Source organism: Bos mutus, chromosome 27, assembly GCF_027580195.1.
Source record: "Bos mutus isolate GX-2022 chromosome 27, NWIPB_WYAK_1.1, whole genome shotgun sequence".
In the NCBI taxonomy this organism is placed as follows: Eukaryota; Metazoa; Chordata; class Mammalia; order Artiodactyla; family Bovidae; genus Bos; species Bos mutus.
The window spans coordinates 37,162,781-37,189,766 of record NC_091643.1 but is presented as its reverse complement, the minus strand read 5'-3'; the positions used below and the strand labels follow the sequence as shown (position 1 = coordinate 37,189,766).

General features: G+C 41.0%; 1 protein-coding gene and 1 pseudogene across 2 annotated transcripts in view; one reads left to right on the top strand and one right to left on the bottom strand.

The window, feature by feature from the left end:
- NEIL3 (nei like DNA glycosylase 3) overlaps positions 1-26,986 on the top strand; it is a 527,805-nt gene that overhangs the window by 253,768 nt on the left and 247,051 nt on the right. The window lies entirely within an intron of this gene.
- Positions 6,053-7,852, bottom strand: LOC102286904 (eukaryotic translation initiation factor 3 subunit C pseudogene; annotated as a pseudogene).

The window sequence follows — 26,986 nt, the reverse complement described above, 5'->3', positions numbered from 1 at the left end:
CTCCCCCATCCCTGGGATTCTCCAGGCAAGAACACTGGAGTGGGTTGCCATTTCCTTCTCCAATGCATGAAAGTGAAAAGTGAAAGTGAAGTCGCTCAGTCATGTCCAACTCTTCGCGACCCCATGGACTGCAGCCTACCAGGCTCCTCCGTCCATGGGATTTTCCAGGCAAAAGTACTGGAGTGGGCTGCCATTGCCTTCTCCAATGACAGTAGAGTAGACCATAAAATGTGTGTGTGTGTGTGTTAACTATTTCCCTACAGATTTTACATTTGGGTTTTTTACATTATGATAAACAGTTTTAGTTAGTATTATCTAGTTGGTTGGTTGATTTAACAAGTAATTTATGTTAAACATTGTGCCAAGTGCTGTGTATATACAATGATTTTTAAGAAACAAAAATTGATTTTAAGGAGTTTACTACCTTCTTTGTCAAAAAGTCCTTTTCATATTTAGGATGAATTTCCAAATGTGGAGGGAAAACATATGGACATAGTAAAGACTCTTAAAAGGGTCTACCAGTTCTTCCAAAATATATATGAAAGAAATATGTTTCTTGTTGTCATGAAATCCAGATTGTTTACATTATGACTGACATCAAACCGACTCGAACTGGGATAAGTGGTGGTGAGGGGAATGGGAATATTCCCACTGATAGAAGCCCTAATAGCTGGATAATGATTGGATAATGTTGACTTTGGGAGTCAAGAGATCCAATGGCTCAAACAAGGGCATCTGAGTTCATTGTTTTTTCATTTCACTGCTCTCTTTTTTTCTGTTATGGCTTCATTCAAGCAGGCTCTGTCCATTCATGAGCACAGAAATTCCAGGTTTCCTCCTCCTCAAGTGTAGCAATAAGAGAGCTATTAGTGCATTTCAATAGTTTTACCAAATGTCCCACAGTCAACTTTTATTGACTTGGCTTGGTCCTTGTTGATTTTGGAACAGACCTCAGTGCCATAAGAGTTACATACTGATCTACAAGGCTTGGATATCTCACCTCACTCAAAAAACGTGACTGAGCACCTGAGAGGAGTTTGTGTCATAATAGAAACAAGGATGCTCTCATCAGAAGAAGAAGGAGTAGGTACTGGACATGCAAATCTGACATGCACTGAAACTGGTAATACCATGTGTTAAGTAGATGAGAAAACCAAACAGAGGAGGTGAAATCACTCAACGTCATCCTGCTAATTAGGCACAGATCTGAGAACAGGGCCCAAAGCCATGTGCTCAGACTTCAGTGCTATTTGGACAATGTTGCCTTTCCTATGTTCAATATCAACAAATAATTCAGTATCTATCATATATAAGGTTCTGCTTTTTAAAGTAGCTTAAATTTTAGTTGGAAAACAATAAGCTGCTTTGTTGTTTTTGTCCAATGGCTAAGACATGTCTAGCTCTTTACAATCCGGTGGAAAACAGCATGTCAGGCCTCCCTGTCCTTCACTATCTCCCAGAGTTTGCCCAAACTCATGTTCATTGAGTCAGTGATGCCATCCAACCATCTCATCCTCTGTCACCCTCTTCTCCTCTGGCCTCAATCTTTCCCAGCATGAGGGTCTTTCCAATTAGTTGGCTCTTCATGTCAGGTGGCCAAAGTATTGCAGTTTCAGCTTCAACTTCCGTCCTTCCAATGAATATACAGGATTGACATCCTTTAGGATTGACTGGCTTGCAGTCCAAGGGACTCTGAAGAGACTTCTCCAGCACGACAATTCCAAAGCATCAATTCTTCGGCATTCAGCCTTCTTTATGGTCCAACTCTCACATCCGTACACAACTACTGAAAAAACTATAGCTTTGACTATATGCACCTTTATGGACAAAGTGATATCTCTGCTTTTCAGCATGCTGTCTAGGTTTATCATAGCTTTTTTTCCAAGGAGCAAGCATCTTTTAATTTCATGGCTGCAGTCACTGTCTGCAATGAATTTGGAGCCCAAGAATATAAAATGTCACTGTTTAAACTTTTTCCCCTTCTATTTGCCATGAGGTGATGGGACCAGATGCCATCATCTTCATTTTTCGAATGTTGAGTTTTAAGCCATCTTTTTCACTTTCTTCTTTCACCTTCATCAAGAGTCTGTTTAGTTCCTCTTTGCTTTCTACCATAAGGGTGGTGTCATCTGAATATCCAAGGTTATTGATATTTCTCCTGGCAGTCTTGATTCCAGCTTATGCTTCATCCAGCCTGGTATTTTGCAAGATGTACTCTGCATAGATGTTAAGTAAGCAGGGTGACAATATGTGTAGCCTTGATGCACTCCTTTCCCAAATTTGAATCAGTCCATTGTTCCATGTCCATTCTAACTGTTGGCCTCTTGACCTGCATATAGGTGTCTCAAGGGGCAGATAAGGTAGTCTGGTATTCCCATCTCTTTAAGAATTTTCCAGTTTGTTGTGATCCACACAGTCAAAGGCTTTAGTGTAGTCAATGAAGCAGAAGTAGCTGTTTTTCTGAAATTCCCTTGTTTTGTCTGTGAGCCAACGGATGTTGGCAATTTAATCTCTGTTTCCTCTGGCTTTTCTAAATCCAACTTGTAAATCTGAAAGTTGTCAGTTCACGTACCATTAAAACCTAGCTTGAAGGATTTTGAGAATTACCTTGGTAGCTTGTGAAATGAATACAATTGTATGGTAGTCTGAACATTCTTTGGTATTACCCTTATTTGGGATTGGAATGAAAACTGACCTTTTCCAGTCCTGTGGCCACTGCTGCATTTTCCAAATTTGTTGCCATATTGAGTGCAGTACTTTAACAGAATCCTGTTTTAGTATTTGAAATAGCTCAGCTGGAATTCCATCACCTGCACTTGCTTTGTTCATAGTATACTTCCCTAAGGCCCACTTGACTTCACACTCCTGAATGTCCAAGAAGCGTATCGAAGTTTCATACCCCAGGAATCAGAGGTTTTCTTGCAGAAAGCGACGTCTTTCTGAGACTGTGCAGGCAAGAAAGTTGGAGAAAGATGAAGAATGGTTCAAGTGAAGGAAGTGGGTGACTGAAGGCCCAGACTAGGAAGGTGCTGAATCTGAAAGCTATCCCATCTGGCCAGATTTGCTAACGTACAAGGTGCCCCATCCTGAAAGGGAGGCTGTGGAGGAGAGCTGGGAATGAGGAGCCAGCTCTCTAATGAGCTGAGCTTTATAAGAGAGATTCATGTAGTGACACAACCAGTTGGTATTTTAGAATATTTATTCTCAGAGGAGTATAGAGAAGAAATTGCAGGGGGAGGGACCTCAGAGCAGAGAAATGGGGCCTGGGTAAGAGGATCCAGGCTACAGTCTCTACAGTCTGAGCCAGCTGGCAGGGAGGGGCAGAGAGCAGGGCTGTGCCAGGGCCCACATATCACTTCCAGCGCCTGAAGTTCCAGGCCTCTGTGCAGTCAGCCTAAAGAGTGGCACACGCTTCTTTCAGTGTCCCTGTCTGTCACCCAAACAGGAACAGATGCCATTAGGTCAGAGCAGAGTCAGCTGTCCTTCTTCCTTATTGGTTGCACAACTGGAAAATAGATTTGTGACCGTTTTCTGTCTCCCTTCCTTCTCATGAAAAGAAACATGATTTATTCAGAGAGGCCAAGTGCCCACTATGCTTATTCTTGCAGATTTCCTTGCAGTCTATGTGGCCCTGTGATGTATTATAACCAGGGAGAGGTCCATCTACTTGGTGGAGTCAAAAAGAGAAAAAGAGCCAGGAAAAAAAAAAAGCCACACATTTTGTTCCCTCTGCTCTTGAGGCTCCTTCCTGTGTGTAAAGCGCACACACTGCCTGGAGGTGGAACAGACACCTTAAGACCTGGAAATAAAACCCCAGTCGTGATGATGATGATGATGGAGAAAGAAAAAAAGGGAAGCTGAGTCACTGCTGACTTAATGAAACTGCCTCATTAGTCCTCTCTGTCTCCTGCCAGGGTGGCTCTAATGAGAGAAAAATCAGCGTTTGTTTGAATAAGCCCTTGTAGTCAGTTTCTTTGACATTCAGCTGAAAACAGCCATAACTAAACCAGCAGTTTTCTTTACCATTTAACAGAGACCTCTGGTGTTCCTTTTTATTTTCCTTTTTTATTGAAGTTGTGTGTATGTATGTGTACGCACGTGTGTGTGTGTTTAGTCCCTCAGTCATGTCTGACTTTTTGTGACCCCATGGACTGTAGCCCACCAGACTCCTCTGTTCATGGAATTCTCCAGGCAAGAATACTGGAATGAGTTTCTATTTCCTTCTCCAGGGGATCTTCCCAGCCCAGGGATCGAACAAACCCAGGTCTCCCACATTGTGGGCAGATTCTTTACCATCTGAGCCACCAGGGAAGTCCATTAGCTCTTCCCATTGAAGGAGTATAATGAATGATCTCTCATTGAACACATGGAGATCCACCTCAGTTTTCTGGGCAGAGCTTTGTAAAGTAAACATTCAGGGTGATATCCTCAGGATCCTCTGTGAAGCTGGGTTAATCTGTCTCCAGAAGTATTTGTAGAATTATCCAGTCCCTTTCAGAGCTCTGGCCATTAACAGTTTTCACTGTCACAAAGGGAGAATCAAAGCAAGTTTAATTTATTCAGGTAAATAAACTCTCATTTCCACAAATGAATAATGAGGAAAAAAGGAAAACAAGGCTTAACTCACCAGTTAAACTTGACCTGTTGTTCAGTCATGTAGACAGGCTGTTTGGAAGACCTAGTCTTATCCTTGGAGCGTTACAGACCCTGCGTGAAGCCTCTGGCCCCCTACCTCCCTAATCCAGTATAGAACAGGATACATGCATAATACTCTTCACTCACTCACATGGTTCTTGTTTTCTAAACACTCACTAAGTGCCCGTACTAGTTGCTCACCTTGGACTGACTTAGAAATCAAAGATGAAAAAGTCCCCATCCCTGACTCCAAGGAAGGGACAGTGTTCCAGGAGGGGGGCATTTAACAAGCCCCCCTTTACACAAACCCCCGCACAGTGCAGCAGGACCGGGAGGAGGGGTGGGAGGTTCTAGTTGGAGATTAGCCAAGTGTCCATAGAGGATATGGTGCTTGAGTGAGTCCTGAGTGTGCCTCAGTGTTTGCCAGAGGGACAGAGAAGAATGTTCACATGAGGCACAGAGAAGAATGTTCACATGAGGCACAGAGAGCCACCCAGTTGGGAATCGAACATGGCATGTGAGGAAGGAGCTGGGGTTGCTTGGATGGAGATGAGGAGCCACAGACACAGGAAACAGGGACATGGTCAAATGCAAATCTAGGTGTTAGAAGGATCATTCTAGGACTTACCTGGCAGTCCAGTGCTTAGGACTCCATGCTTCCAATGCAGGGGGCATGTGTTTGATCTCTGGTCAGGAAACTAAGACCCAGCATGTTGCTGCTTTGTTGCTCAGTCATATCCAACTCTTTGGGAGCCTATAGACTGAAGCCCACCAGGCTCCTCTGTCCATGGGATTTCCCAGGTAAGAATACCAGCATGGGTTGTCATTTCCTTCTCCAGGGGATGTTCCCAACCCAGGAATCAAACCCACTTCTCCTGCATTGGCAGACCAATTCTTTTCTCACTGAGCCACCAGAGAAGCCCCAAGATCCCACATGCCACAGAGCAAAAAAAATAGAAGGATCATTCTAGAAGCATTGACATTCTAGAAGTAAAATATATATATATATATATATATATATATATATACACACACACACACACACACACATATGCTGCTAAGTCGCTTCAGTCGTGTCTGACTCTGTGCGACCCCATAGACGGAAGCCCACCAGCCTCCCCCGTCCCTGGGATTCTCCAGGCAAGACCACTGGAGTGGGTTGCCATTTCCTTCTCCAATGCATGAAAGTCAAAAGAGAAAGCTAAGTCACTCAGTCGTGTCTGACTCTTAGTGACCCCATGGACTGCAGCCCACCAGGCTCCATTGTCCATGGATTTTCCAGGCAAGAGTACTGGAGTAGGGTGTCATTGCCTTCTCTCTCTCTCTCTCGCTATATATATATAAACAGACCTTTAATGCAGTGTGGTTGGACCTAAATGGTGAATGGTCTAGGGCACTGGGGACAGAAGTCAAGCCATCAGTAGGCTGTCTGAGACTGCTGCTGGTGGTAGCCACCCCAGCGCATGTAGCCTTCATTTTTCCGGTAGCCATCTTTCTGGAATCAGAAGTAGCCACCACAGGTACCCTGCTTGTGGTCAAACACCCGCTTGTTCTCCACCAGGCTGCCCAGGTTCTCAGCCAGCTGCAGGGCAAGGTTCTGCTGGGCAGTGGGCTCTGTGCAGTGCATCACCACGGGCTGCGACGGCTGGTCCAGGAAGCCATCAACTCCTCATTAATGATCATCTTGCTGATGATGGAGTGTACCATGAGTGGGTCCAGCTCAAACATGTCGGACAGCATCTCCATGCTGATGGAGTTGTAGACACTGCTATAGGTGAACAGGTAGGTCCACAATGACTCTTCCTGGACCTTCCTAACTAGCATGGTTCTGACTTTGTTGGCCTCTGGGGAAAGGTCCCACACTTTGCCATTCATCTTCTCATTGATGATAAAACTGTGGCAGGTTTTCCAGTCACCCATCTTCATGGCCTTGGAAGCAGGAAGCACATGTTCCTTCATGGACTTCAGGGGGCCCAGCAAGGGCTGCCGTTCACCCACCCACAGCTAGTGATGGAACTGCTTGCTGATCATGCGTCAGTGGGTGTCACTCTCATGGGCAGCAATGGGATCTCCAGGATCATGACCGACACCAGGTAAACACCTTCCAGCAGTTTCAGGTTTATGTGCAGGTGGAAGGGTACCTGCTGGCGCTGCTCCACCTTCTGCTCCTGGTTGTGCTCCTGCAGGCTGTGCAGCAGCAGACCCTGGCCCAGAAGCTCCTTGGCCCGGCCGCTTGACTGGATGTCCAGCAGGGCGCTGTGTGCATCCTTGGTCAGGCCTTGGGGGAAGGCACAGATGCCCAGCTGCACCATGGTGTGGTTGTACGGGATCTGGACTGGTGGGTCTGCATGCTGAATGTTGTCCTGCAGGTGGCTCATGAGCATGAGGTCCCAGGCCTGGTACCAGTGGGAGTGCAAGGCGTGATGGGAGATATGGCAGAGGATGGTGCACGTGCGGTTTCGGTCTATGCAGTCCTTGACATAGATGTACTTGCACAGTCTCTCCATCAGCACAGCTGAGTCCTCAGCCTCATTTTCGGCCTGATCTTGCTCAGACTTTGAGGAGCCCTCAGCGGGGTAAGCTGCCGCTGATGGGCCTTGTAATCAAACTTGTAGTAGGCGTGGAGAATGTGCCTCAGGTAGACGCGGCAGATCTCAGTGGTGCCCTTCTCCCCCAGGTAGCGCTGCACATGCTCAATGATGGTACACACTGGGGCCTCGTCCTTCAGGTGCTCCACATACTCTTGGGAGTGAGGATCAGTGTTCTGCATTATTTTGGTAAATTCTTCATTTATTCATTCCACCAGAGTTAAGATGCAGCCACGGACATGCAGTGGCTGGTCTGCGTTATGCATGTTCTCACTCTCTTCCAGAATGTTCTCTCCAACAAAGATGTTGGGATTTGCAAACAGGATGTTCATCAGCTCATTGATGCAGTCCAGACACTTCTGCCACATCTCAGGCTTCATGTATGTGGCCAGTTTAGGGTTGTAGTTATAAAGAGAAGCGGTGATGTTGATCTTGATGATGACACCCTCTCCTAGGTTGTTTTCAGAGGCAATCTGAACCAGCAACTGAAGCAGCTCAATCTGGGCTGCACGATCAGTTCTTTTCTTGCCTCGTGCCTGTAGGATCTCATTCAGTTTCTTGATGACAACAGCGTGGGTGATCTTAGTTCCCTTGGCAAACATTTTTGGCTTCTCCTTAACAAGGGGCATTCCACCTTAGACATGAGATCTTTCACTGGGCAAAAAGAAATGATTTATTTTTGCCACCCAAGTTTGAGATCATGGGACCTTAAATTTCCAAAAGTAGAAGTTATGTGTCTGAAAATAAGAGCAAATTTTTAAAATATGAAGAGCATAAATGAAGAAACCTTAGCTAATGATGAGAAGCAGGAGATAAGAAAAAGGCAGTTCCAAGGAAAAGTACCAAATTTCCTTTTGGAATGCTGAATTGATTGTGATTCTCTTCTCTGAAACTGGAAATAGAGACGAAGGAGTAGGTTTGAGGGAGGAACGTTTTCAACCTGGCTTTAGACTGGGCAAGGATGTGCTGCAGTGCAGAGGTGCATTTGGAGGGAGACAGAGTTGGCTTCAAGCCCCAGTTCTGCAGAGGGGGAGCTCTGTGGCCTTGCTTCTTCCCTTCACCTTCCTGATCAGGAATCCATCTCTAAAAGGAGCACCATCGTTTATTCCTAGTAGAAGCAGTTTTTCCAAACTTGCATGTAAGAGCCTAACAGTATGTCACTCACTAATGGTTGTTACCATCATTACCTTGATGACGAAGTTCCTCCATGAAATGCAGGTGAAATTCTTCAGTGGTTGTTGGAGAGCAGATATATTAGTGCATCTCTGTTTCTGTACTCCTGGCATCAAATAAATGTTTGTTAAATTTAAGTGAATCTAATAATAAGAGGGATGTGGTGAAGGGCAGGAAAGGACACACATCTGCAAGGAAGGAAATATTAATATATAAATTGCTTTGTGCCGGGCAAGTTTATATGCATTTTCTGATTTTAGTTTTGTTTGAACCCAATGCTTTTGTCCTGAATTCAACTAATAAGAGAACTACCATTCAGGAATATTCATTGTATTACTCTCTAAAAATGTGTTACTATATCTCTGATCAATAACATTAGGATGACAAAAGATGTATTATGTGTCTTTGGTCTATATTGTGTTAAGGGGCTTTCCCAAGGTTGTTTAGCCAGCAGGCCCTTAATAGGAATTGAGTCCTTATTGACAACAAAGCCAAGCTGACAGTCACCACGCTGGTAGGTGTACTTCCCCCCTTCTCCATTCTTTTGCCCATTTGCCACCAAATCCTTTGAAGGGGAAGTTATGCAGTCAAACTGGTCTGTTGTGCACGGTGGCATACAGTCCTGGAAGAGGTAAAAATAACACAGGCCTGTGATGGAGCTGTCAGCACCCGGTCACAGGCATGGTTCCAAGTGCAAGCATAATTTTTAGAAGGCCTAGGAAAAGTGCAGTATTTATTCTGGAAAATAAACCAAATAAGATTTTTTAAAAACACGGTGGTTCCTTCATCCAGTAATAAATGCCCTGCAGGCCGTGTGTCTCTCCTTCCCGCCTAGGGGACTGCATCTCAGGTGCTCTTGGCCTCAGCCGCAGCAGGAGCTGAGACAGCCAAGCCCTCTGCCTCTGCTGAGTGAGTGGGTGAACTCACTGCTGTGCAGGAGCCAGTAGTCAAGTGAGTACTTTTTTTAAAAAATTATGTGTCACTCCCTTTATCACATTTTTACCTGTATGACATCACAGACTGGTAAATGGCAGCCACCTTTGACCTTCCTTTGAAGATCCAGAAAGCAGGACAGACATGCAGCTATTCAGGCACTAGAGTCTGCCCTGGCAGCCTCTGTGCACAAGCCGCCTTCAGTGACCCCCGTGCACACGGTCACCACGGGGGTGTGGACAGAGCTAGTCCATTGCTGGTGACTCTGACTCAGTCTTGGGTGAAGCCCCTGAATTTGCATTTTTAACAAATAAACACATGTGTTAAGACAGGCCTTTCAGAGACCACATTTTGACTAATGCTGACCTACTGTCTTCTCGGATCTCCCTAAGTTTTATAGATAGCTGATTTTCCAGAGAACTTTAGTTTTTAATTCTCGTTCCTCCTGTGTAACCCTGAGCAGTGGAATCAGCCTCTTGACTCTCTCTCTCTCCATCTGTAGTAGAAGCTAACTAAGCATTGTCCACACAAAATCCAACCCTTTGTTTCTTATTTATAAACAAAAGCGTGCATCACTTGTATATTATATTCAGTTTATAATGCATTTCTCAATGAACTCGTTATTTTTGATGATAACCAAAATAAACAAACTGCCATACAGATCGGTCCTCTTTCCAGAGGGCACAAATAGGAAAACAAGGCTTGGAGATTTAAGAACAGCTGGTAAGGGCAGGACCTCTCTTAAGCCTGTATCTTCTGACTTTGTTTTTCTCACTTTGTTACATTCTTTGTCACCAGAAGCGTTTCTCAAAATTCTTACCCCAGATGTTTTTAACTAAGAAGCAAAGACATGCTGAGTTCTTGCAGTGCCCCAGGAAGCTTTGGTCAATCTCAAGGGAAAGCTCTGGAATGTTTTCTCTATTCTTCACAGTAAAGCACCTGACTTCTACAGAATGTTCTGTAGACACTGTTAGGTTTATCCTTTGGGCATCTTGGGAGCCACAGTTTGACCAAAGTATAACTTCTGCTCTAATTCCAATCAATCTCCTCCCAAGACACATCTTGAATGTGGGCTCCCATGACAGGATTAATTTAAGAGTTTTCCTGGCTAGGAACATATTTGTTTTTAATTTAATATAGAACCCCGGAGATTACAGTTGACCAAAACATCGCCATGAACCTCTTTCCCCTGCCTTGTAAATCACAAAAATGTAAAGATTACCTCCATATGATTTATACTAAAATAAATTAAGTTCTGAGGTGGTTTTACAGATATAGAAGTATTTATTAACAATTTGGTCCTTATACATAATACATTGAAAAAGCATATTCCCTAGTCCTTTTTTCTTCTGTATCTCTGAACACTGAAATAAAAAAGTGTATTAAGGAATGTGAATATAAAGGAAACTATAGCTTTAAGGATTTTATTGTCCCAAGGTTTTTCTTACACACTGAAACAGAAAATAAAGAAGTGCTTTGAAAAAGAGGGGATATTCAGCTATAATAAAAGTAAGCAAATTAAATAAATTAGACATAGCTCCTCTATTTGAAGAAAAAAAAAAAAAAACCAAGAATCTTTCCTTAGGTATTTACATTTTCTTTTTCAAGGGAAAAGAGCAAAAGTTTACTTTCCAAATTGCTAAGTCCAAGCAAGAAGAGAAAGAAGCTAGATCCAAGAAAAATTACAATATATCACTAGATTTTTCCAATCAAAATCTGGGCCAAAATGGAATTGCAGGCCAGATTTTATTATACAAGCTATCTAAAATAAATTAAAAATATCTTAAAAACTTCATGATGCAAGTCTGCAGGAAAAGTGAGAGATGTGGAGATGGAGGGCATTTAGTCCCCAAATCATAGTGTGAAATTCAGAATAAAATAATTGTCTCACTTAGGGATAATTGAATAAAACTCACACAAACAGAGTTTATCCCTTAATCAGTGGGCTCTGGATCCATGAACTGGCTCAATTCTAAAAAGTGGGTAAAAGTTTTTGAATTACTGCTATGGCAATCCTGGTAGACTTCTGCCCACTTCTGCTGGATTCTCTGCCTATGATTCAGCTTAAGCAGTAATCTTCTGTTTACTGGATATTATTCAAGCCAGCAAATTATAAGCATCAATATTCTGTTTCTAAATAGGAGTGCTGTATATGAGACTGTCCTAAGTAGGTGCAGAAAATATGAGAAAATTGCATGAGCAAGTGTCCCAGACCCACTCTTGCTGCTTTGTGGTCTTTTCCTCAGTTCCCATCTGTGACTTAGTGGGAAATTCCTCATGACCAGTATAACTTAGTTATCCAAATCCAAAGAGGGAAAAGTTCAGGCATAGTTTTCTGTTGTTGTTCTTGAGCATGATAAGTTGTGGTTGACTAGAAGTAGATGTAGTGTTTTATAGGCCATTCAAAAATGTCTTTGTTAGATGTCTCTGAAATGAAAGTTTCCCGGTAGTAATCATTATGGGCATGTATCTGGTAGTCCATGTTGTTTTGTAGAAAAATAATTTGAGGTATGCATTTATACCAAATAAGGAACATTGGGTAATGTTTTTGGCCAGTTAAAAATAATAAGGTTGGTGACAAGGTGATCTTTTGAAAGGGTGTTGGGATGGGCACATGGTGTATCCATAGTCTTTGTGGTACATGGATGCCCACAAGGGGGACCAACTGCAGAGGATGCTCTCAACAGTCTGATGATGCAGAGAACCTCCCTCTCTACCAAGAACAGTGATGCTCAGTGAATGTTATAGATAGGCTCACCTGTGGAAAATTACCCTCTTCAGGGCTGATATGGATGCAGCTTTGTTGTTTAGTCACTCAGTTGTGTCTGACATTTTGTGAGTCGGACTGCAGCACCCCAGTCTTCCCTGTCCTTCACCATCACCTGGAGCTTGCTCAAACTCATGTCCGCTGAGTCGGTGATGCCATCCAACCATCTCGTCCTCTGTTGTGCTCTTCTCCTCCTTCCTCCTGCCTTCAATCTTTTCCAGTGTCAGGGTATTTTTCAATGACTCAGCTCTTCACATCAGGTGGCCAAGGATGGGGGATTCAGCTTCAGCATCAGTCCTTACATTGAATATTCAGAGTTCATTTCCTTTAGACGGGTTTGATATCCTTGCAGTCCAAGGAATGTTCAAGAGTTTCCTCCAACACCACAGTTGAATAGCATCAATTCTTCAGTGCTCAGCATTCTTTATGGTCCAACTGCCACATCCATACATGACTACTGGAAAAAACCATAGTTTTGACCATACGTAACTTTGTTGGCAAAGTAATGTCTCTGCTTTTTAATACGCTGTCTAGGTTTATCAGCTTTTCTTGCAAGGAGCAAGCATCTTTTAATTTCATGGCTGCAGTCACTGTCCACAGTGATTTTGTAGGCCAAGAAAGTGAAGTCTGCCACTGTTTCCATTGTTTCCCTATCTGTTTGCCATGAAGTGAGGGAACTGGATGCCATGATCTTAGATTTTTGAATATTGAGTTTTAAGCTAGCTATTTCACTGTCCTCTTTCAACTTCATCAAGAGGCTTTTTAGTTTCTCTTTGCTTTCTGCCATAAGGGTGGTATCATCTGCATATCTGAGGTTATTAATATTTGTCCCAACAATCTTGATTCCAGCTTGTGCTTCATCCAGTCAGTCTAGCATTTCTCATGATGTACTCTGCATTTAAGCAGAGGTACAATATACATCTTTGATGTACTCCTTTCCAAAATTTGAATCAGTCCATTGTTCCATTTCTGGTTCTAACTTTTGCTTCTTGACTTGCATACAGGTTTCTCAGGAGGCAGGTAAGGTGTCCTGGTATTCCCATCTCTTGAAGATTTTTTCATGGTTTGTTGTGATCCGTACAGTGAATGGCTTTAGCATAGTCAATGAAACAAAAGTAGATGATTTTTTGGAATTCTCTAGCTTTTTCTGTGATCCAACGGATGTTGGTAATTTGATCTCTGGTTCTTCTGCCTTTTCTAAATCTGCTTGTACATCTGGAAGTTCTCAGTTCATGTACTGCTAAAGCCAAGCTTGAAGGATTTTGAGCATTAACTTGCTAGCATGTGAAATGAGTGCAAATGTGCAGTAGTATGAACATCCTTTGCATTGTCCTTCTTTGGGATTGTAATGAAAACACTTTTTCCAGTCCTGTGGCCACTGCTGAGTTTTCCAAATTTGCTGGTGTATTGAGTGCAGCACTTTCACAGCAACATCTTTTAGGATTTGAAATGGCTCAGCTGGAATTCCATCACGTCCACTAGCTTTGTTCACAGTGAGGCTTCCTAAGGCCCACCTGACTTTGCAGTCCAGGATGTCTGGCTCTAGGTGAGTGATCACACCATCATGATCATCCAGGCCATTAAGATCTTTTTTGTATATGTGGTCTGTGCCTTCTTGCCACCTCTTCTTAATATCTTTTGCTTCTGTTAGGTCAATACCATTTCTGTCCTTCAGTTTGCCCATTTTTGCATGAAATGTTCCCTTAGTATCTCTAATTTTCTTGAAGAGATCTCTTGTCTTTCCCATTTTATTGTTTTCCTGTTTTCTTGCATTGTTCACTTAAGAAGGCTTTCTGATTTCTCCTTGCTCTTCTTTGAAACTGCATTCAGATGGATATATCTTTCCTTTTCTCCTTTACCTTTTGCCTCTCTTCTCAGCTATTTGAAAGTCTTCTTTAGACAACCATTTTGCCTTTTTGCATTTCTTTTTCTTGGGGATGGTTTTGATCAGTGCCCCCTATACAATGTTACGAACCTCTGCCCATAGTTCTTCAGATACTCTATCTTCAGATCTAATCTCTTGAATCTATTTGTCACTTCTGCTATGTAATCATAAGGGATTTGATATAGGTCATACCTGAATGGTCTAGTGGTTTTCCCTTCTTTTTTCAATTTAAGTCTGAATTTGGCAATAAGGATTTCATGATCTGAGCCACAGTCAGCTCCTGGTCTTGTTTTTGCTGACTGTACAGAGCTTCTCCATGTTAGGTTGCAAAGAATATATCAGTCTGGTTTCCATATTGACCATGTTGTGATTCACGCCTTGAAGGCCAGTATGATTTGATTACAGAACTTCCACAGGGCTGGAGAAATAGAAACTCTGGGAGGGCACAAACAAAACCATCTGCACACCAGGACCCAGGGCAAAGGAGCGGTGATGATGGGACAAGAGACTAAGACAGACTTGCCTGTGAATGTTTTGGTGTTTCCCAGGGAGGCTTGGGGATTATCAGGAGAGATCAGTTATTATCCACTCATCTAGTGGCAAGTTGATTACTTTGATTACACCCCGTTTCCACCATGAGGACAGCAAATTTGTCCTCATGGAAATGGGTACATATCACATATAAAAAATTAGCTTTCCTTGTCTGCACAGCTTCTGCTAGCATTGCTTGACCTCTTTAAAGATTTCTCCATTGTGGTATTTTGTGCAAAAGTATCCTGCTAAGGAATTTACAAAATATCTGCTTCCTGCCCTTTCTACAAGGGATAAAATCATAGTTCATCAGTGTAGGAGCTAAGATTGCTTCCCAGCCATTTAACACTTCTTTTACCACTGAATACAGGGGCAGAGATTGATTTCTGTTAAGGAAGTTGGCTGCTGCTTTACAAAGTGAGTAAAAAGTTTTACATCTGAAATCTACTGTTCTTTGGAGTATCTCTTAACAGTCCCATGACCATAGAAGGCTGTGGCAAAACAAAAGAGGGTCTACAAATTCAGGGACTTCTAGGAGTAGGAGAAAAATTCCTTTGAGTAACGAAGGCTGATTAAAATTTAGCCTTGAAGTGAAGATTGAATCAAGGCTAAAGCTGTTTATTCCCATTATTAAAACCCCTTGAAACAAAGTTTGATAGAGTTCCATATATTTTGGCATCTAGTATTACTACTTAAGGTTTTGACAGTTTATTATATTAGTGATTTTTAAAGAATTGAATGAGGCTTGAAACGTTCATCCAATTCAGAGAATATAAAGAAATACTATGATGTAAAACAACAACAACAACAACAACAACAAAAACAAATAAAAAGCAGAAAATTACCATGTGATACAGTATTATTAACTGAAGTACAGAGTTTTTCAAATTTCACAAAATTTTCACAAAATGCTAGTCCATTATTTATTTTCATATCTTGTTCAAGATTCCACGTTGTATTTAGTTGCACTGAGCAGCTTCAGCTGCATGCAATAAATTCTGGTAAATTCTCTTCTCATTTTTATTCTGTAACAAATATTTTCTAATTTTCCTTGTTTTGGCTTTTAGATACACCCATAGTTTAAAAGTAAACATTTAATTTCCCAATACTCGGGGTTTTGAAAGTATCTTTAATATTAATTTCTCATGTGTATACCTGAAATAAAAAAAAAATAAAAAAAAAATATTAATTTCTCATTTTGATATTAGTTTGTCATTTAAATGCTCTCTCCTCTTTGTTTTTTTTCTTTTTTTTTCAGCCTTCTAGCTTTATTGAGGCTTTCAAAGGCTAAGTCAAAGATCTCTGTTGGTAAATACTTGGCTTATTTTCAAGTACATTTTGATTAGCTTTCCCTGGTGGCTCAGACGTTAAAAATCTGCCTGCAATGTGGGAGACCTGGGTTCGATCCCTGAGTTGGGAAGATCCTCTGGAGCAGGGCATGGCGACCCACTCCAGTATTCTTGCCTGGAGAATCCCCATGGACAGAGGAACCTGGCAGGCTACAGTTCCCGGGGTCACAAAAAGTCGAGCATGACTAAGCAACTAAGCACAGCACAATACATCTTTTGATATTGATTTCTAACATAATTCTACATTAATAAGAGAACAGACTCTGTTTGATTTCAATACCTTTAGACCATGAAATTTTTGCACCTTGTTTTATGTCCCTGGATATGTTTCAGTGTCTCCTAGTTTATAGTCTATGGGAACTTGAATAGAATTTGTATCCTACTGTTGTGTGAAAATGTATAAATCTTAATCATGTTGAACTGGTTCATAGTGTTTTTCAACTCTACTATATCCTTCTACTTTTCTGTATATTCCTTCTATTAATTTTTGAGAGTTTGATATTGAAACTTCAACTAAAAATCTTAATTTATCTACTTAAAAAATAATTGTAATATATAGTTGAACTATATGTTACTCTCTTCTATATTTCTCAAGTGTCCTGTAAATGTATTATCTTACTTCCATAGTTTAAAAAATAAAAAAGATAGAGAAAAAAATAAACAAACATTGAATGGATTAAAGTAGCACACAGTAAATCCTTTCAGTTGGATAAACCAGTTCAGGAAAAGAGATAAAAGGTATGGATCACCCACCTTGGTCTGATTGCCTAAGGCTTGTAATTAAGTTGAGAAAAAGAAAGCATAGGGCAGGAAACAAAGAAATACTGTAAATCTAAGAAATGGGTCTAGAAAGAATTTTGAATGTGGCTATTGGCACTTGTAACTGACTAAGTCAAACATTTGAAAAACTATTAAGGTTTAAGAGAGTGTGTTGCCCATGTGCGTGGACACACACACACACACACACACATTCAAATACATAGATGCAAGAATTAAAGTGACTTTTGGTCCCTAACTTTCTGGTAGGCTGGAGAGCCAACTGAGAAAGCTGCTTAGCAACCAAAGAGAAAATAGCATCCCAGTCTTATTTCCAGATAAGGATATTTTATTGTTCAAGGAGAGTAATAAAAAAAGAATAATCAAAAGGAGTAGCAAAGAGCTATGGAGAAAAAGTAGAAGTTCCCTTCTAGTAACCAGAATTCTGGTCTAAACTAAAAACATGCTCCATTCTTCCAACATAAGTGCTCTGCTCTAGCATGATTTGTACAGACCAGTAACTTCACTATGTTTCCAATGTCTCACCTCTTCTGGTGATGAGAAGCATCTGTCCCTGTTCTACCAATGCAGAGAACAGGGATTGGCAGGTGGCGGTTGGTGGTGGATGACAACTTGTCTGTTTAGTACAGAGATCTCACGCCTGCATGAATAAATGCTTGGAGAGCATGGACGTTGGGTCCATCATGACTTTTAATAATGGGAATAAACGGCTTTACCCTGGATTTGATCTTCTCTTCAAGGGAAAATTTTAATCAGCCTTTTGTTGCTCAAAAGAATTTTTCCCACCTCCACAAGTCCTTGAATTTGTAGACTCTATATTGTTTTGTCACAGCATCCCAATGAGTTTTATTAATGGTAATGGGATTATTAAGATTTATTCCAAGGAGAGTCATGATTTTAATGACTTTATGGGACTCTACTTCAGCAATGAGTTACTTTTTTTGTTCAAGAGAGAGGAACTCAAATAGTTAGTGACCAGAAAGTCACTAGTGATGATGTAGTGAGTAGTGATAAGCCCTAAATAGTGTTTTTCTCCCTTTTGGGCGAAAGGAACACATTATACTTTCTGGCCAACTTGAAATTGCTCTAGTCAATGAAACATCAGCTGAGTTCTATCACTTCAGGCTGGAAGATTTCATGTATCAGGGCACAATTTGCCACTCCTCTTTTATTCTGTCACAATTACCAGTAGTACTCCACAGGGTGAATGTTGTATTGGTCTGAGTGAGGACCCCAGTGAGAGGAGCTTCAACCCACCCCCATAATGGATGTGTGGTAGACGAGAAATAAGTCATTGCTTTTTTTCCCAAATCACTAAGATTTAGAAGTATTTGTTATTGTCACCTAGAATACTTTCTTATCTATTTATTCTAAAGGAATCATTACCAGACTTGAAAGACTCTGTTTATTTCCTTTCACATATTTTCTCAATTTTTTTGACCTCCCATCTTTTCTTTTTTCTTTGAGGACCCTAGAAGATAAAACACTTTCTTCTCTCAAACTTCAGCTCCTCATTACTGGTTACTAATAGGTGCTACTTAACATTTGTACCCCAGCCAACTTGATATTAGTCACTTAGTATGTTTCTAAATAAGTCTGTTTATTAAATATAATAAGACTCAAACCTGAAGTAATAAGAATAAAACTGGATTTGAACAGTTATGTGGGGACCTTTGCCAAGTCTTCGCTGGTGGCTCAAATGGTAAAGCCTCTGCCTACAATGTGGGAGACCCAGGTTCAATCCCTGGGTTGGGAAGATCCTCTGGAGAAGGAAATGGCAACCCACTCCAGTACTCCTGCCTGGAAAATCCCATGGATGGAGGAGCATGATAGGCTACGGTCTATGGGGTCACAAAGAGTCGGACACGACTGAGTGACTTCACTTTCACTTTCACTTTGCCAACAAAGGTCTGTCTAGTCAAGGCTATGGTTTTTCCAGTGGTCATGTATGGATGTGATAATTGGACTGTAAAGAAAGCTGAGCACCGAAGAATTGATGCTTTTGAACTGTGGTGTTGGAGAAGACTCTTGAGAGTCCCTTGGACTGCAAGGAGATCCAACCAGTCCATTCTGAAGGAGATCAGTCCTCGGTGTTCATTGGAAGGACTAATGCTAAAGCTGAAACTCCAGTACTTTGGCCACCTCATGTGAAGAGTTGACTCATTGGAAAAGACCCTGATCCTGGGACGGATTGGGGGCAGGAGGAGAAGGGGACGACAGAGGATGAGATGGCTGGATGGCATCACCAACTCGACGGACATGAATTTGAGTAAACTCTGGGAGTTGGTGATGGACAGGGAGGCCTGGTGTGCTGCAATTCATGGGGTCGCAAAGAGTCAGATACGACTGAATGACTGAACTGAACTGACTGAAGCGTTATCAACATTAAGGCAATGTGCAGAGTGTGTAAGACATGAGTTGTAAGATGCATGATTTCCTCAGTCATCCTTACAAGGCACTGAAAAGAAAATCCATCAGAGTATCTAATTTTACTGCCAAGAACAAAGAGTTCTAGGCTCTTCTTTACTTATAATCATCATTCTACTCTAACTAAACCCTGGAGCATCTTTGAAAATAAATGTGTTTATTTCCTCTTTTCTTTCTTTTCCTGATCAGAGAATTTTATATAGTCATAAGCAGGAGCAGAGGATTTATTCCAATACATGAACAAATTACAAAAAGCAAGTAACCATGGACTGGATTTTCTTTCTTCTTGAAGGACTAGGAAGTGGGAGATATGGGATCAGGGAAATGTCTTCTACTATTTTAATAGATGGTGAGCTGGGGTAAATTTGAGGAGTTCTTTGAGTTTGTGCTTTACAGCCTTTTCTGCATTACAGGGCACAGGTGTAAGGGACAGCCATGGTTGTCTGCTGTGAGTCTGGACAACCAGCCTGAGAGCCACCTAACTGCAATTAAAGCCAACAGTAGTCAGTCGTTTCTGAAAAGACCGGCTAATGGTTCTCTATACATCAGAATCTTCTAGGGAACTTTTCAGATACAGTGATTACTTGATCCCTTATTAGACTAGTTAAATAAAAAAATTTATTAGCAAGTTCTTTGGATGATTGTTTATTTCTATGTGAGCCAGCTAGGCTTATCTTGCGGGCTTCCCAGGTGGCTCAGTAGGTAAAGAATCCACCTGCAACATAGGAGACATAAATCCTATGCCTGGGTCAGCAAAATTCCCTGGAGGAAAACATGGCAACCCACTCCAGCATTCTTGCCTGGAGAATCCCATAGACAGACGAGCCTGGCGAGCTGCAGTCCACGGGGTCACACAGAGAGACACGACTGAAGCGACTGAGCACACAGGAACACAGGCTTATAGTGACATCTGGGGACTGGCCCTTTAGTGAACTCTGGAGTTCAGTGGTTCCTAACTTGGTGGTATGTTCTAGATAGCCGTATCCACTCACCCCAGCTTCCTTGTTTCCCTATACATCTTGGAGACATACTTAAGGCACATTTTCAAGGCATCATGTAAATGAATATGCCAAAATACCTGTTAACTCAGTTTACCATTTTGAAGTTCTATTATGACCGTGATGCTCATTAAAAATACAGACGTTATATAAATTGCATTTAAACTGGCTTATATCCATGGCAGCTTTCTCTTTATTCAAGGTCAAGGAAACATATGCCCTCTGAAAGCCTCAGTTTCCCTCCACAATCTCAGACAACTTCTCCAGGTGTCACCTCCTCCCTTCCTTCCCTCCCTGCCTCCCTCCCTTTCTTCCTTCCTTCTTCCTTCCTGTGGGCCAGCATGGTCCTGTCATTACTCTGTTTTGTCTTTTAAACTGGCATTTGCTTTATGCCTCTGTTAGATTAATGGTCCTGTCTTTTGTACCCTGACATTAGCCTTTAATTTCCACTTGGTATTGTCAGATGGAAAAGTAGTCCACTGTTTTTAGTTCAAAATGTTTCTCACTTTTCTGAAGAGACATCTATAAAAGAGATTGTTATTATCAAGTGGTTAATATTATCCCAAAGACTTTAGCAGGATGCAATTCTAGTTAAGTTTAAGTTGGCTATTACACAAATACCTCTATGGGTTAATGATTCTGTAATATATTCCAGCATTCAAGATGTACTTAAAATCAGTTGAAGTTTTTATAATATCACAAGGTGGACATTATTTTCATTCACCTTAAGTTTCTGAGGGAAGAAAAAGTCATACAAGGATCATCTATAAGCAGAATTATTTCCTTTTCTGTTATCTCACAAGCATAGAACTGGCATGAATTTGAACTGAAACTTGAGAAGTTAAGTAGAAGTATTTTGTCTTTCTCTTGATTTTCTCTGGTTATGCCCCACTCTTTTTGACAGTTCATCTTTCTGATCACCCTGGTATATGTAAATGACATTCCAGTTGTGGTCTGATAATGGATTAAGGTGTTAGCCCTCCCAGAGTTATTTGTACTTTAATAATAAATGCAAAGGACCACATAACTTTAAGAAATCAAGGTCTAAAACCATCTCATTGGGATGTGATTCCCTACCCTTCCATGCCTCTCCTGCATAGTGGTCCCTCCCCTCTTGGGGAGCAGGAGCTTTGATGGAGGTGGTATGCTTGCTGGATGCTCTCTGAACGCTGGGTGCGCTTTCTCCTGATGGATGCTTCCACTGCAGGCCTGAGCACAAGATTAGAGTCAGGTGACTGTAGTTCATAACCCACAGCACGCAATTACCTGACAGTGTTCTATCAGAATAAAAGATAATCAAGAGACATTTATGCCACACTTAAATATATTAGGTTTTTAAAGCATGTAAAAATAATACTTCAGCTAATATTGCTTGCAGTGTCAGGATGCAGATATATAGAGACAGTTCATATTTTACACTTAATTAATGTGCAATGATAGGCTGGTTTCTCCATAATTGAGTAACTGAGTCTTCTGATATGCTTTGGGTCATAAGCTTCAATGGCCTTGTTCAGATTACTTTAACATATACCTGCTCATGCCCCCTTTTTCTTTTTTGCACAGACATGGGTGGTTTAACAGAGTAGATAAATGTCAGGGAAGTCCTGTGGTTATGAACGATGAGTCACAAAATGGTTATGGACATCAGAGGTCATTTATTGTGGTTCTAGGGCATTTGAAACTGATCATTAACATAATATGGTTGTGAATCTTTCTGATTTTTACATGTGAGGAATTAAATGGGAAGAAGACTATCAAAGTACTTTTCACTTTCACGCTTGGCTACGTGAAGGAATCCTACATAAAATAAATTCAAATTTTATGGCTTAAGTTTTGGGGATAGTTAGTATTTATAATACTGTATATAAGCTTATATACTACATGTAGGTATATATACTTATATACTATATATATATAAGCATCATTTATAATGATGCTTACCCTCCATGATTACAAAGACAGGCACAGATATACAAGCAAAAATCAAACCTCTGTTTTGTATTGAAGGATCCATGTTAAAAAGGTGATGATGTTCACCACTAGTTTTCACGCAAAATCAGTGTGCCAAGCATTGTACATCCTTTATCTCATTTAATCCATTTAACGTACACCACAAAGAAGATAGTTACATCCGCATTTATTGAGGCTCTCAAAGGCTAATTTGTCTACTTTTAAGCTGAAAGTGAAAGTCGCTCAGTCGTGTCTGACTCTTTGCAACCCCATGGACTATACAGTCCATGGAATTCTCCAGGTCAGAATACTAGAGTGGGTAGCCTTTCCCTTCTCCAGGGGATCTTCCCAACCCAGGGATTGATCCCAGGTCTCCTGAGTTGCAGGTGGATTCTCCACCAGCTGAGCCACGAGGGAAGCTCTGTTAAGCTGAAGATTTCCTAAATCCAAAGCCCGCGCATCTCCCTCAGTGCCATGCTCCTGCCCTCACTGTGGAAGCATCGTGGAAGGGGCACCGTGAGTCCTTTCATTGCGCTCACCCCCAGGCTGCTTTCCAGCTGGCTCCCGGCTCTTCACTACATGCTTCACTGGGCACGGCAAGCTTGGCTTGAAGTGGTGTTCCTTGAGAGCAGTTGGCTTCTGTTAGCCAGGTTCCCCAGGGCTATTGACTTTGACCAATCTTTCCTGCTTGTGACAAATAAACACGGCCTGAGATAAAACCTTGTAGGAAGAAATACACCATTTACATACAGATTGTTAAGAAGCATGTACTAGCTATTCATTAATACCATGCAGGTTATGTTTTTATAGAGAAAACACAAACGAAATTTAATGGACATCCACCCCCAAAGCTCCTCTGAGACTAACACATTTAAAGCAAACAATTTAATGAGTGAGTGAAGTGTTGATACATTTTAGAAACTAATTTTGTAACTTAGTGAGCTTACACATAGATTAAGTATAATATTTTATTCCCTCATAATATATTGGAAAAAAAATTCTCTGGATGACATTTTGTTTTGAGCTTCTTAGATGTAGACAAATTAAGAGGTAGAGTTGAATTTTGCTTGAAAGAATTTAAACACCTGAATATCATCAGTCTTCCTATGGTGTTTAGAAAATAGTTATTTTTATGATTTTTTAAGAATGTGCTTAGTCTAGAAACCTTAGATATGATTGCACGTATGTGTGTTCTCAGAAGGGCTTCACAGGAGGCATTACTGGTAAAGAACCTGCCTGCCAAATAGAGGAGACATGAGACATGGGTTTGATCCCTTGAAGAAGATCCCCTGGAGCGGGGCATGGCAACCTACTCCACTATTCTTGCCTGGAGAATCCCGTGGACAGGGCCTAGTGGGCTACAGTCCATAGGGTCTTAAGACTGAAGTGACTTAGTACACAGCACATGTTCTCAGAAACCAAGCTTTGGTTGTATAACAACAAATACAAGAAAGATGAAAATTGTTTTGCTGACTGCCTCTTAAGGCAGTAAACTGGTTTAATGTATATTCAACACTGATAGAATGCTTTTTGAAAAAAATTTTAACACATTCATAAGTCTGTTTTCAGAAGAAATTCAGAATGGGAGCATCTCACATACCTAAATTCTGTAATCACTCTAAACTGAATGGAGTGAAATTTAGCAGAAAGTTTTATTATCTGGAAAGACCTTTGGCATTTCCTCTTGTAAAAACCCCTTATTCTAACTTTTATATTATTGGGAAGAACATTTTCATGTTGATTTATCTATCAGTTGTTTAGACAGATTCCAAATAAGTTTTACATTCCAAATAAACAAGGTTACCTGTTGCCTTGATCCTACTTCTTCTAATCTTCATGTTATCAACCTCCCCCCTCACGAGGGAAGTGAGTAGAATCCATCACTCTCCTTTTAAGATGGGCTTCTTGATGACCTCAGAGTGACCCTTTCTCTCAAACTAGTTTTCTTCTTTTTGCAAGTTACTGTCCAACACTTTTTAGCCTGGAAATATGAGGATAGCCTTATTTGATTTGATATATGTTAAAAACACACCAAATAAATTTTTTCTGTAATATCAAATGCACAGAGAATACTGCATAAGTATTTTAAGTTTGAATAGATGAGGCCATGCATTTTAAAAAACACTATTTTGAAAGTTTTACTTTATTTGAAGGCTGCTGCTGCCGCTGCTGCTGCTAAGTCACTTCAGTCGTGTCTGACTCTGTGCAACCCCACAGACGGCAGCCCACCAGGCTCTACCATCCCTGGGATTATCCAGGCAAGAACACTGGAGTGGGTTGCCATTTCCTTCTCCAGTGCATGAAAGTGAAAAGTGAAAGTGAAGTCACTCAGTCGTGTCTGACTCCTAGCAACCCCATGGACTGCAGCCTACCAGGCTCCTCCATCCATGGGATTTTCCAAGCAAGAGTACTGGAGTGGGGTGCCATTGCCTTCTCCATTATTTGAAGGCTACAGTGATATAATTTAAATCATTAGATCCCTGCAGAGATCATGTATTAAATTTTGTATTACTTTATAGATGCAAATGTTATGAAAATAGCTCTTACAGCTATAAATTTTAGAATTTACTGAAGACCAATAAATTCACAGCAATAGCAAGACAAATATAAAAATAACATAATTTCACATCTGTTGCACATATATGCACATATTATCATATAACGCATATATATGCATATGATTATATTAAAGGATATTTATGTCCCATGTTTTTTATTATACGTAAATTTTTGAGGTCTTCCTAATAGAGGCAGAAGGATGTTGTTTTGCACTGAGTGCAATTTATATAGAGTTATAATATATATGTATATGATATATATGATATCAAATTTGACTTAACATATAATACCTCCTATTATAATGCTCAAATCTTAGAAGGATTTAACAGATTTTGCTTTGGTAATAGATGGAAATTATTGTTTTTAAACAAGACAAAGCTCTTAGTTCATTGCTAGATATGGGACAATGTGAATGGGGAATGAAGAAGAAATGATGCCCAGTGGATTCTTAAAACAGCGGTAGAATATCTCAAAATGTAGCATTTAATATAGAATATAATTTTATGAGAATTGTCATAGAGCTCAGCTTTCTGTCTGAATGAACTTTCAGTTTAGGTCTCAAAGAAATTCTTCTCGCTGAAATGTTTAAGATGCTTTTGACTTTGCTGCAACACACCAAATGCTGATGGGAGAGATAATACAGCATGTTTTTGCAGAACAGGCACTTGAAATGGGAAGAAAGATACCTGCAGCAATTTCCAAGATGAGTATTGAAGCAGTCAACACTCGGAAGAATGTGATTAATGCACAGTTCCACTTTAGAATGACAGTGATTTAAATCAAACTTTAATGTTCACATTTGCACAAAGATTTTTCTATACCAGGAGTGATCAAAGCTAGGTTTAAAAATATATGGCTGTGTATATACATGAAAATGGGAATACCAGACCACCTGACCTGCCTCTTGAGAAGCCTATATGAAGGTCAGGAAGCAACAGTTAGAACTGGACATGGAACAACAGACTGGTTCTAAATAGGAAAAGGAGTACGTCAAGGCTGTATATTGTCACCCTGAGTATTTAACTTATATGCAGAGTACATCATGAGAAACGCTGGGCTGGAAGAAGCACAAGCTGGAATCAAGATTGCCAGGAGAAATCTCAATAACCTCAGATATGCAGATGACACCACCCTTATGGCAGAAAGTGAAGAGGAACTAAAAGGCCTCTTGATGAAAGTGAAAGAGGAGAGTGAAAAAGTTGGCTTAAAGCTCAACATTCAGAAAATGAAGATCATGGCATCTGGTCCCATCACTTCATGGGAAATAGGTGGGGAAACAGTGGAAACAGTGTCAGACTTTATTCTTTTGGGCTCCAAAATCACTGCAGATGGTGACTACAGCCAGGAAATTAAAAGACGCTTACTCTTTGGAAGGAAAGTTATGACCAACCTAGATAGCATATTGAAAAGCAGAGACATTACTTTGCCAACAGAGGTTCATCTAGTCAAGGCTATGGTTTTTCCAGTGACCATGTACAGATGTGAGAGTTGGACTGTGAAGAAAGCTGAGCGCCGAAGAATTGATGCTTTTGAACTGTGGTGTTGGAGAAGACTCTTGAGAGTCCCTTGAACTGCAAGGAGATCCAACCAGTCCATTCTGAAGGAGATCAGCCCTGGGATTTCTTTGGAAGGAATGATGCTAAAGCTGAAACTGCAGTACTTTGGCCACCTCATGTGAAGAGTTGACTCATTGGAAAAGACTTTGATGCTGGGAGGGATTGGGGGCAGGAGGAGAAGGGGACGACAGAGGATGAGATGCCTGGATGGCATCACCGACTCGATGGACCTGAGTCTGAGTGAACTCCGGGAGTTGGTGATGGACAGGGAGGCCTGGCGTGCTGAGATTCATGGGGTTGCAAAGAGTCAGACACGACTGAGCGACTGAACTGAACTGATACATGTATTATACACACATGCACACACACACACACACACACACTTGTACAGTTTTCCCCTGCTATCCCCAAATAGAGCATTCTCAAACTCAGCTCTTCCACTTATTAGCTGTGAGCAAATACTCACTTTCCTGAGTTCCTTTCTTTTAAAATGTTGCATTAAAGAGCAACCTACCTTACTGCATTATTCTGAGCATAGCACCAATAGTTAGCCCTCACAAATATTAGGCATTGTTAATACAACTACCATATGATCCAGCAATCCTGCCTCTGGGTGTAAACAGGAAGGGAATGGAAGCATACTCTCAGATATTTCTGCACCCCTATGTTTTTCACAGCGTTAGTCACTGTAGCCAAGATATGAAAACAAACTTAGTGTCCATCAAACATACACACACACACTAGTATATTATTCAGCCATAAAACATAAGGAAATTTGCCATTTGCAACAGCATGGAGGGAATGTGAGGGAATTGTGCTTAATGAGATAAGCCAGACAAAGACAAATATTGTATTATA